Genomic DNA, 12,199 nt, shown 5'->3' on the forward strand with positions numbered 1-12,199 from the left:
TCCCCGTTAACCCCTACTTTTCTTTTCATAATTTTAATACATATAGTTTGTAATGTCATTTTTGAAACTCTTATAAAATCCTTGTTCTTTTTTTTTTTTAAGTGTTTAGGAAAGAAAGGTGCCAATGTTGAATAAGACTTATTCGATGGCGACGTTTTTATTTACGAACGTATTTATTCAAAGGAAAATTGTAATTTATGTTTTAAGTATGGATTCGATTCTGTGTGATACTGTCCCTAACACGAACAACATGCGAAACATACCCGTAATGATGTAGCGTAGCTAATGACTTCTCAAATATTTGATACGGTTAATGATTTGTATACATTTTAAACTCTATAGAACAGAGAAAGAAATTGGATTTAATCATATTGAAAGTGTTATCCCTTTTTGTAAATATTCACATCAATTCATGCGGTATATTTAATTTTCATTTTAAACGTAAAACTTCTGCGGGCAAAAAATTGATGCAAATGAAAGGACATATCATCTTCACTAATACTTCGGAAATACAATCAAAGATTAATAAATTTTCTTTTGTTTTGACATTTCAAAATACATATGGTTTATGATTCTATTCATTTCCATCCCATTTCCGGTATGTCTGATCCATACGTCTGGCGTATTAAATTATAAGCCTGGTACCTTTTGATAGCTATTATGTGGATGTGTCTCAGTCCTGTATGTTCTCCCATTTATTTGTATTGTAGTCCTGTCATGTAATATTGTCATTTTAATGTTATATTTAACATTGCCATAAAAGTGGGAGATTTGGCTAGCCACAAAACCAGGTTCAACCCACCATTTTTTCTTAAAATGTCCTGTACCAAGTCAGGAAAATGGCCATTGTTATATTATAGTTCGTTTCTGTGTGTGTTGCATTTTAGTGTTGTGTTTCTGTTGTGTCGTTGTTCTCCTCTTATATTTCATGTGTTTCCCTCAGTTTTAGTTTGTAACCCGGATTTGTTTTTTTCCCAATCGATTTATGAATTTCGAATAGCGGTATACTACTGTTGCCTTTATTTAAACATAGATATTTTATAAGTCAGTATGACTAACGCCATTTTTATCGTTATAGCTCAATAACCCATGGTATGTCATGGAGGGGCACAATTTGTTTAAGCGCAAAATTACTTGGTGTTTTTAAAATTATTAGAAATATATATCTGAGCCGTGAACAAAGCATATTTCTTAGAACATGTCATTACTACTTCTGAAATTGTATTTCATCATTGACCGACAACAACAGCTTTACATTGTCGGGAATGGCGACAGGGGCTTTATAGAAACCCAAAGTTATATACAACGAAGGAATGTATAACCGATTTCAAGGTGTTACTGAGTTGAAATCTTCCCCAAAATAGTCCTAGTAAATACGTACTCATTAGAATAAAATTTGAGCAGGTGACAAAATAGAAAACTGAACCAGGCTATCACCATCATAGATTTCTAAAAAAATTCATTTAAGAATTGAATGCTTCTTTTTGTAAATTCATTGGGGTGTAAAATTGTTGACCGAAGTACATTTTGTAAAAATGTACGCACGGTCAACGCTTTTACAACCCTATGAAATTACCAAAAGAAGCATTCAATACATATAATTACATTTTTTCGCTATGATCATGAATTAACACGATTACTATCAAGTTTTTCTTTTATTTACCTGTGCATTTTATTGTGGAAACGTGTGTCATCATGTATGTTTCAATTCATGCAATTCATTTTGAAATGAAGAATGAAGCGAGATTGCTGTTAGCCAATCAAAATAACGTATAATAATGAAACATACATCTACTGTAATTATCATCTAACAAACTAGATATGAACGGATATGGAAAATTAAAATAAATAATCCAGGATAGAATCGAGAAAATATGCAGCTCAATAAGAATTTCCTCCATTTAAGATAATTGTTAAATACTTGTTAAATATATGGGTTAACCACCTTATACTCTAAAGCCAATGGGTACATTTTTGTACGTCAATGTGCTTATAAGGTAGATGAATTCCAACAAAAAAAAATTTATTGAAGTTTAACAGCTGCTCCCTAGAGTTTAACATTTAGAAAGATATGTGTCATTGAAACAAGCTTTATTTTGTGTATAATTTTGTCATTCAGTATACATAGTATAATAATATATGTGTTCACCTTTTCTCTTTCGATCATGCCTTGCGATAATATTCAAAACCTTTTCGTGTTTCAATTTACACTGTATAGCTAGCAAGCACTACATCATGCGATTTTGTTAGATAACTAATCAAAATCACAGTAAAACATGAAAAGTTCATTACCGATTAATTGCTAATTGCTAACTATTCCAGTCCGTCTAGTTATTGTAGCAATATAATACTGCCATGAATTTGTTACTATTGCCTAGGAATATGTCAAATACTTTCCTATATAAACAATATATAACATAACTTTGAATGTGAATAACTTTTGCATTTGTGTAGAGCGTTTGTTTGGATTAGTGGGTGGATACCTAAGTTGAGACATACATCAAAGTACTTTTGTAAAAGGAAATTCACAAGTACGAACGTTATAACTTATTTATTTCTCATGAAAACTTTTATTACGTCATTTGATCATACACTATTCATGATTTATCTTCAGTTGTTTTTTTTTTCATCTAAATTAACTAATATTTATAAAAACATTAAAATGAATGATTCATCACAGTGTAGTTTACAAAATAACAGTTACAGAGAGCGTGTGCTTAAACTACGTATAAACCAGATACAATGTTATGGCCTTGAAATTTTTCGAAATAACTTTTTTTAAAATACTTTAGGCTAGAAAACGGAATATACATGAAGGCTATTCAATACACAGGTTCTATCATTCATGATTTACGGTCACGCCTTGCAGTAAAAAATTCTTATCAAAAGAAAATTCATATAGCTTGTAATTCTTATAACACGCATAGCTGCGGTTATGCTATGGGGATTCAGAATAAATAAAAAGTAAAAAGAAATGATCAGTCTTTTTCTATGTGCACACAAATAATAATGTTAAGAATTTCAAACTAATGATTATTATAACATGTTTTCTATTCATGCGTTCTTTTGCATCTTTTAATCGTACGTTTAGGTAAAGATTGTTTTCAACCCTTGAACATACAGAAGATCAGCATATCAATGACATTTTACGTCTACTGAACTCGTTATACCCACGGACAAAAAGTCAACCAGCGGTGGCATCAAAAACGACCATTGTTATCCTAATAACGTCAGCTTAAATGTTCAGACATAAAAAAAAATAATGTCTTGTAATCAAGTTTTGTACTTTAGATTTTACTGATATTTTCCGACGGTATACCAATTACTATTTTGACAATTCACTCGAAGGTAATCCAGGACTATTGCTTATAAGCCTATTCCATATATTTCCTTTTTCAAGAAATAAATTCAGCTACGGATATGTTAATCTACCGTAAGCAAATTTATTGCGATTTATACGCCTGAATAATATTGAAAAAAACTTAGCCAGACACATTTAATTTTAGTTTCTTTATATGTTTTGGAGTTTAGTGTGACGTCCATTTTCACTGAACCAGTACACAATTTTATTTAGGGGCCAGCTGAGGACCACCTCCGGGTGCGGGATTTTCTCGCTGCGTTGAAGATCCATTTGGTGGCCTTCGGCTGATAGCTGCTCTTTGGTCGGGTTGTTGTCTCTTTGACATATTCCCCATTTCCATTCTCAATTTTATTGGTTCGTTTAATTTTCATAAAACTTATACAAAATATTTACTTTTACCTGTTGAAAAAATATATAAAATTTCAAGAAATTTGAACAACACAATTTACAGGAATAATTTCATTAGATATAAAGCATTTTGACAAACACTAATTTTGATCATTGAGAAGCTTGACTTCTCTTTACTAATATTATATATGATTAAAACGTTAAGATAAAAAAAGAAGATGTGGTATGATTGCCAATGAGACAACTCTCCACAAGAGACCAAATGACACAGAAATTAACAGCTATAGGTCACCGTACGGCCTTCAACAATGAGCAAAGCCCATACCGCACAGTCAGCTATAAAAGGCCCCGAAATGACAATGTAAAACAATTCAAACGAGAAAACTAACGGCCTAATTTATGTACAAAAAATGAACGAAAAACAAATATGTAACACATAAACAAACGACAACCACTGAATTACAGGCTCCTGACTTGGGACAGGCACATACATACAGAATGTGGCGGGGTTAAACATGTTAGCGGGATCCCAACCTGGGACAGTACAACATAAGAACGAACTATTAAAATCAGTTGAAAGAGGCTTAACTCATCAGATGGATAAAAATACAAATACAAGTGGACGAGGCCGGGTACTTGTACATCCAAACAACAAAAAGACACTAAGTACAGATCTGAGAGTACTCGCAGTTACTGACAGCTAGTTCAAAGCCACTAACATCTAATAAAAAAAAATCATGCATCTAAGACTTAAAGAGTTAACTCCCTTAGGTGTTTGGTACCTCCTTAAATGAAGTTATTTCATACTTGTGGTTATCTCATCACTATTACATTAATGCTACCCGAACGTAAAAAAAGGACAAGAATAATTACATTACATGTATCATGTGAATGTTTCAATAAAATCATTAATTTGGATTGCCTAACAACAATCGCGAGGCACTCCAAGATCATTTCCGTATAACATACAACGTCTATATATATATACACTCCCTCTTAATTGAAAAGGGGAGATATTTTAAAATCCCAAGAGAGGAACGACTTTGTCATAAATGTAAAATACTAGAGGATGAGAAACATTTTTTACTCTATTGTGATTATAATAAAACACTAAGAAATGCCTTTTTTGAACACATATGTACTGAAAATAATAACTTTAATAGTTTAAATGAAAAAGAAAAAATTCATTGTTTACTAAATCCATCAACGCCTTCACAAACAAATAAGTTAGGATCCTTCTTGAAAAAGTCATTAGAACTGAAAAAAGAAGCATTTAATTTGTAAATGATGACAAGCGAGATTACACAGGGGGGTGAAATAAAAGATAGATATATTGCATACAGAGCGAAACACATTTTGTTATGTTTTATGGTTTGTATAATTTATGTCACGCTAATAGGTGTTTATATTATGCAGCCGCAAAATTGTAAACAGGAAAGTACACGAGGTACATCAGTTTCTAATTTTTTGGTAGAATAAGATTTATAACTGTTTTATGATATTTGTCATTGCTAGATTTTATTGAAACTGGTACGGATGTGATATATAGGTTTTTAACTTTTACAATTTTTAATTGACATTTACTAACAGCTGTACATGCGTCACATGTAATTCACTTAGTAGTGTAGAAATAGATACGTTAATCTAAATAGAAGTCGTGTAAAATTAAAATGCCCTTCGATTATTTAGTCCATTACAAATGTAAGATTGGATGCTAAATTTCGTTTAGTAGAATAACGATGTGTACTAAAATTGAGAATGGCATGCAATGTTTTCTGATTACATGAACCGTAAATCATAATTATCTACTGGATTGTAAAGGTTATTTGTTATGCTTCAGTTTCGGTTATAATTGTCAATTTATTGATTCTGCTCATTGGTGCTAGACAGGATAATGATATGCAAAAAAATACTACGCATATTTTTCACTCGAAACTATACCTGAACTTTTATTCTCTATTTTGGGGGTACTCAGTAAGTAACTTGGGCGGACAATATATCGTAAACTATTTCGTTTTGTACTTAAATAACATGTGTTTGCCAATCAGATTATCGTTACAACATTCATTCAAATGTATAACTCATCTTGATTACTGAGTAGCTCATTTCCTCGTCGTCGAAACCCAATAAGACTTACTCTGATGTGTTACCATTTAAAAGGTCAAGTAAAGCTAAATCTCTCCGGAACTGCTTGTTAAGGTAAACTGCACATGAAGGACTGGTAGTTGAGAACAGCATGTGTATACATATACCCTTTCTTTCGAGGGTGTGCGGCTAGCTCAGGCACAGTACCTTAACAGCGATTTAATTAATTACCTGCGGAAACACCATCATTCATGTTTGGACATCGTTTGCTTCGTGACAATGCGGGTCTTATATTATTAGGTGTTGTTAATTTCACTGTGTCTAAACTACCCCGGCAAAAAATGTTTGGACTCGATGGTATCTAATATCCGGCACGGTGACGGAACATTAATAGACAGAGAAAAGGTAGGTTTATGTTTATTTATTTGTTTTTTTTATGATATCGAAGAATATATATTTACATATATAACTGTTTTCTATTGTGAGATGTAATATTTTCTTCAACCGTTCTAGATTAACGGAGAAATAAGTAAAAATGCACGCCAAAATGACGAATTGAGTGAACCTTGCCTCGAATTTGTTTAATATCTCGTTAAATTATTCACATTATACGGAAAGAAAGGTACGAAAAAAAGATATTGACATGGAGATTGCAGAACTAGCCACTTTGAGCACCTCAATACTTGTATTTCTGTGTATGGAACGAAAGAAATGGGTCATGTCAAAATGGAAGGAGCCGGTTTTGTCAATGTGTACAACCCGGTTCTGTCCTAGATTTCACAAGGCAGAACCCGGTTTTGTCAAAGAAAAAAATGCATTATCGCATAACATAATTGAACTTCGGCGTTTAAAAGGAGTCTGGTGGCTCGTTGGAAAACGATTTCTTTCAGAGGACAACTTATTATAATTTATTTGAATCTGTAAACACTTGAATTCCTACTTTATTGGAACAAAAATAATTATAATTTTGCTTTGCAGTTAAAAAAATACTTTAACTGCGAAATAGATAGAAATGAAGGTTATAACGCAAATTGAGGTTTACGTTCTATGTAAGTGATAAAACTTGAAATTAGAGTTTACGGTTTTAAAAATTGAAACACGCACATTTGATATGTGATTTTCCTGCACAACAGGATGGTTATCTTTATAAGTAATCCAATCTACCAAGGGGTGTTATCTTTCCTATGATCGTTTAAAATAAATCTTCTTAAGGCTAAGTGTTTATTATAAGACATGATAAGAAGACAAATGTATATGCATGCATAATTGCCATAGAAAATGAATGTTTATTGGGAGAAAAGGATAATATTAAGTATAAATTTGTATAATAGTCTCAGGCCATCAAGAAAATGCAATAATGTTTATTTTATTAATAGTTCTATCAATAAACGGTTCTGGTATCTCTCCATTGTGTTATGATTATCGTACATTGACATTGGATAATATATCATTGACAATATATAGGGACGGATTTAGGTATTTTTCAAAGTGGGCGTAATTCAAACAACTTACATACCGCCGAGCGTAGCGAGGAGAACAATTTTTTGGACGATTTTAAGCTAAAATAAATCGTAAAAAACATCATTTAATTTTTTGTTGGTGCCATCAAAGGTGAGATGGGGGCGTCGGACCTATACGCCGCCTGGATTCGTCACTAATGTTATATAACTAAATCGTAAACATGTGTACCAACTAAGAATTTTATAAGAAATAAGAAAACAGGGATACCTGCGAAATTGGATGTATGTGAGTAGGATTGTCATGTTTATTCTAAAAATTCACATTGGTATTTTAAAATCATCGAAATGCGAGACAAAGGGATGCAAATTCGTGGCGGCTTGAACTATTTGTGTGAAGCTTCATATGTCAGAAGTTAGAAGGCCTGACTGCAACATACCTCGCACACAGATCTTTTATCTTACGATGTTTCTATCTGTCATATGTCCATTGCCCTTGACCTCATTTTCATAGTTCATCGATTTCCTAACAAAATGAATAGCTGTGAATGTCACACTGATAATGGTTGATATCCATGATCAAGGTTAACATTTCGTGTTCAATATAAAAAAAGTGCGGTATGATTGCAAATGAGACAACTCTCCACAACAGACAAATTGACACAGAAATTAACAGCTACAGGTCGCCGATCGGACTTCGACAATGAGCAAAGCCCATACCGCATAGTCAGCTATAGAAGGCCCCGAAATCACAAATGTAAAACAATTCAAACGAGAAAACTAACGGCCTAATTAATGTACAAACAAATTTACGAAAACCAAATATGAAACACAAGTCCGTATCTCTAATACCATAAGTAATAGGTCATATCGCCACATGACTATTTCTGTGACCTTGAACTTATTTTCTTGATTAATTGGTAAATGTTAAGTTTTTATTTTTTATTTTTTTGGTTGGTTTTAATGATTGTAATGTGTTCATGTTCGTCTGGCAGGTTTCAGTTAGACCTTGACTTTTTTATGGTTCCATGAACACTGTTAAGTTTATGTGATACTTTAATCAAATTAATTATCTTACAGATCTTCAAAATAGATTCAATTACGATCATTCAGGGAAAACGGTACTATTTATTCTGCCGTAGGCGACAATACTAAATTTACCACTTTTTATAATAAAAACCTACACAAAACAGTTATGTGTGGTGTTAGTACTTTATCATTCTGTTTTAAAAATTGAAGCCAAATAGTTTCATGACCAACTTCCAACGGAGGTTGTTTATGTTATCCATGCCCACCGTCATTTTACACCAAATTTATGAAATTTTGGAAGTCTTTTCGAATAATTCTCTAGAAAATATTTCAATGGGTTTCAAAATTTATATTGTAAATATACACACTGCAGTTATTCATAGATTAATAAAAAAATATATTGTACCCTTACATCCAATCACAGCGCTCCTACGTTGACATCCTTCACCTGCCTTGTGTACACAAAAGGCCAACCTAATGCTGGGAAAAATGTAATAGTACTATTTTCCCTTCAAGCAGTCGCTACATGTCAGTGCTTACACTCTTGTATAAATAATATGTAGTATTTATTTTTGTTGAAAAAACGCAAGTGAAGTTGTTTTACAATAACATATATGTTGAATTTCTTTCGATGGACAATGTTTAGGACCGTGTTAACGTTGCTTTTCATAAATTTGTGGTTTCAAAACAAAACAAAACCGGGTCATATACATAGACAAAACTGGTTGATTGTGTAGTAAACAACATTGACAAAACCGGCTCCTTCCATTTTGACATGACGCATTTCTTTCGTTCCATACACAGACATACAAGTATTGAGGTGCTCAAAGTGGCTAGTTTTGCAATCTCCATGTCAATATCTTTCTTTCCGTACTTTTCTTTCAGTATAATGTGAACAATTTAACGAGATATTAAACAAATTCGAGGCAAGGTTCATTCAATTCGTCATTTTGACGTGCATTTTTACTTATTTCTCCGTTAATCTAGAACGGTTGTAGAAAATATTACATCTCACAATAGAAAATAGTTAAATATGTATATATATTCTTCGATATCATAAAAATAACAAATAAATAATCAGAAACCTACCTTTTATCTGTCTATTAATGTTCCGTCACCGTGCCGGATATTAGATACCATCGAGTCCAAACATTTTTTGCCGGGGTAGTTTAGACACAGTGAATTTACATTATGACAAACCACAGTGATTTATATGCTACAAAAGAAACAAATTCCCTAAACATTCAATAGTGTGCCATGCATATTGCTCGAATATATATTTAAGTAATATATTGGCATCAAAAGCAAATCCTTTTCTGGCAGAAGTGAAGTTTTCTGAAGCATAAAGGTTGTCCTTAAGTTAAACTAGTTTGTATAATAAAAAGTAATATTACAATGTTTTTTTTTTTTTTACACATTTATTCGACTGTTTATTGGTAGTGTAACAAAAGTATTTAAAAAAAACACTACAAACTCAAAGGTAAATAAAAAACGGGGAAGTCCATAACACCTGACAAAATAAAACGCTCAACTATATCAACCAACGGAACGAATGGAAAAACAACTGTCACATGCTTGACTTGGTACAGGCATTTTCCAAAGAAAATGGTTTGGTCAAACATAGTTTTATAGCTAACTACACCTCCCTCTTGCATGACAGTTGTTTATAGTTCCGTTATATTGACAAAATTGAGCGAACAACCCAAAAATCATTTATAGAATACCTAATCCAAGAATTGAAATATAGAAAAAATATTCAACAAGTGACAGAACAACACATTAATTCCAGAATGCGCGTAGCGCATGAGTTATTTTTCGATGTTGACTGGTCACAAGTTGAATATTTTTTGATATTTTAATTCTTAAGTTAGTTATTCTTTTTATAACATAGACCATGGACTTTTTAGTTGAAATAAAGTAGAATTCGACGCATTCTCAATTTTTTTATGAAACGTACGCCTTGACAACACCTCTTTTTATATGACGCCAGAGGAGTACATTTATCAGATTTATTTCACATGTGAAAATATCGGTTTTTATTTCACTGGGAAATAACGGTAATTCATTGCAACCAGTTTATCAAAATTGGTTAACGTTAATTTAGCATATCCTTGACATCGTTATTTGTAGTTTTAAGATTGAAATTAATGGGTAGCTTTTAAATGACCAGCGGTCAAATGTTTCATTAATTAATGAGACTGTTTGGATGTTTCATGTGTTAAGGCACACAAGGAATTATTGCTTGCAGTCAAGTAGGTTTAGTGTCAGCGTACCAATTTCAAAGTATTAATATTTGGGTTAAGTCTGTAATGACGACAGTTGTTATATGGATAGAATAGTTATCGAAACGCCTATAGCATTTTCATGATGTGGAAAAGTGTTACTTATGAATTTTATAATTCATGATCATGATCTTCATGCTTCAAAGATTTTCTGCATTTCTTCTGCATTCTGTCGACACATTTATTTTTTGCAACGATATTCTAAATTTATCACTAGAGGTGATTTAAGTTGGCCTGTGATAACTCTTCAATGTTCTCACTAACCATAATGCACGTTTTTCATATTTTATACTTTCATGTCAGGTAGGAACTTCTTCCAGTTGTCTTTATGCAGTTATTTGTGCGATTTCAAACTTGCCCACTGTCAATCCCGTCACCTTCGATTTTTCAATATTTTATTAGTAAGAGCGTACAGATGCGTGATCCAATTGCATTACACGAATAAGCTGATTGTGTAAATAAATCTTATTCTTTTACATACAGTATAAAAAAAACTATACTAGTGATTGTGCCTTATAGTTTTGTCAGATATACCGTGTGTACTATCATTGCAATAATTACAAATTGATCAATAAATATAGTTTATGTATTACCGTTCGGATCTCACTTCTCCTCTTCCTGACGATAGTTGAATTTTGAACATTAGTTTTTAATTTATATGTTCATGTATATGTATTTCTGTCAATTTAAAGCTTTATGTGCACCCTTTCTAATTCTGTTTAATATGCGTCATTTCAACAACAAAAATAAGCAACAAATAATGTGTCAGTAATTTAGGAAGCTATATAAGACCCATTAAGTCCCAAACTTAAAAAAAAAAAAGTAAACTTCTTTTAGAAAACACAAATATTTTCTTCCAAAACCAAAAAAGACTAAGCATTGGTTCATCTGCATTTATGTAGATACGCCCATGATAAATTAAACTAATTGGGTATGATTGAAGTATTTGGACCGTAAAGCTAAATTTATTTATGTAATTTTTGCGAAGGAATTTTATCTGAGAAATAGTTATTATAATAACAAAATAAACCAGTTTAAAAACCACAATGAGTATAAAGACCTTTGTGCGCATGTGTCGTGTATCGACGGCAGATGACTTGTTTGACAGTAAGACTGTGTTTCTGTTTTTATAGTTCATTTATTTTTTTTTTATTTTTAATTAAGTACATTTTTTTGGTTGGAAGAGTGAATTAGGAAGTAACTTTAAAAAAACACATTTCATTGAACCAAACTAGACAATTAGTATAATTTCATTACATATCAATAAGATCATAGCATAACTTTTAAGATTGTTTCGACAAATAAAATGCTTGCGGTGTTTAATTTCATGCCTCAACAGTAGCAATAGGTCGTGAGCAAATTGTGTGTCCGTCTGTCTGTCTGCTTTCGTGCCCTGTTTATGTTTTTAAACGAGTTATCAATAATGTTAACCAATCATGATCATCACGACGGGTTCCCACAGTGGTCAGTGACTTTTTATTTTTCTTTAACACCTGATTTCGCCCTCGGTTTTTGATGGGTTCGTGTTTCTTAATCTTTAGTTTTCTGAGTGGGGTTTTGTGTACTTTTTTCTACTGACTTTTTTGGTATGGTATTGTCTGTCTTTTTTTATGATTTAATTGCTGCATATATATCGT

General features: G+C 32.2%; 1 protein-coding gene across 1 annotated transcript in view; it reads right to left on the bottom strand.

Annotated features, from left to right (window-relative positions):
- LOC127718210 (alpha-1,6-mannosyl-glycoprotein 4-beta-N-acetylglucosaminyltransferase-like) overlaps positions 1–12,199 on the bottom strand; it is a 100,987-nt gene that overhangs the window by 56,251 nt on the left and 32,537 nt on the right. The gene's annotated exons all lie outside the window — the stretch shown is intronic.

This window comes from Mytilus californianus, unplaced genomic scaffold (genome assembly GCF_021869535.1).
Source record: "Mytilus californianus isolate M0D057914Y unplaced genomic scaffold, xbMytCali1.0.p SCAF_10, whole genome shotgun sequence".
Classification (NCBI taxonomy): Eukaryota; Metazoa; Mollusca; class Bivalvia; order Mytilida; family Mytilidae; genus Mytilus; species Mytilus californianus.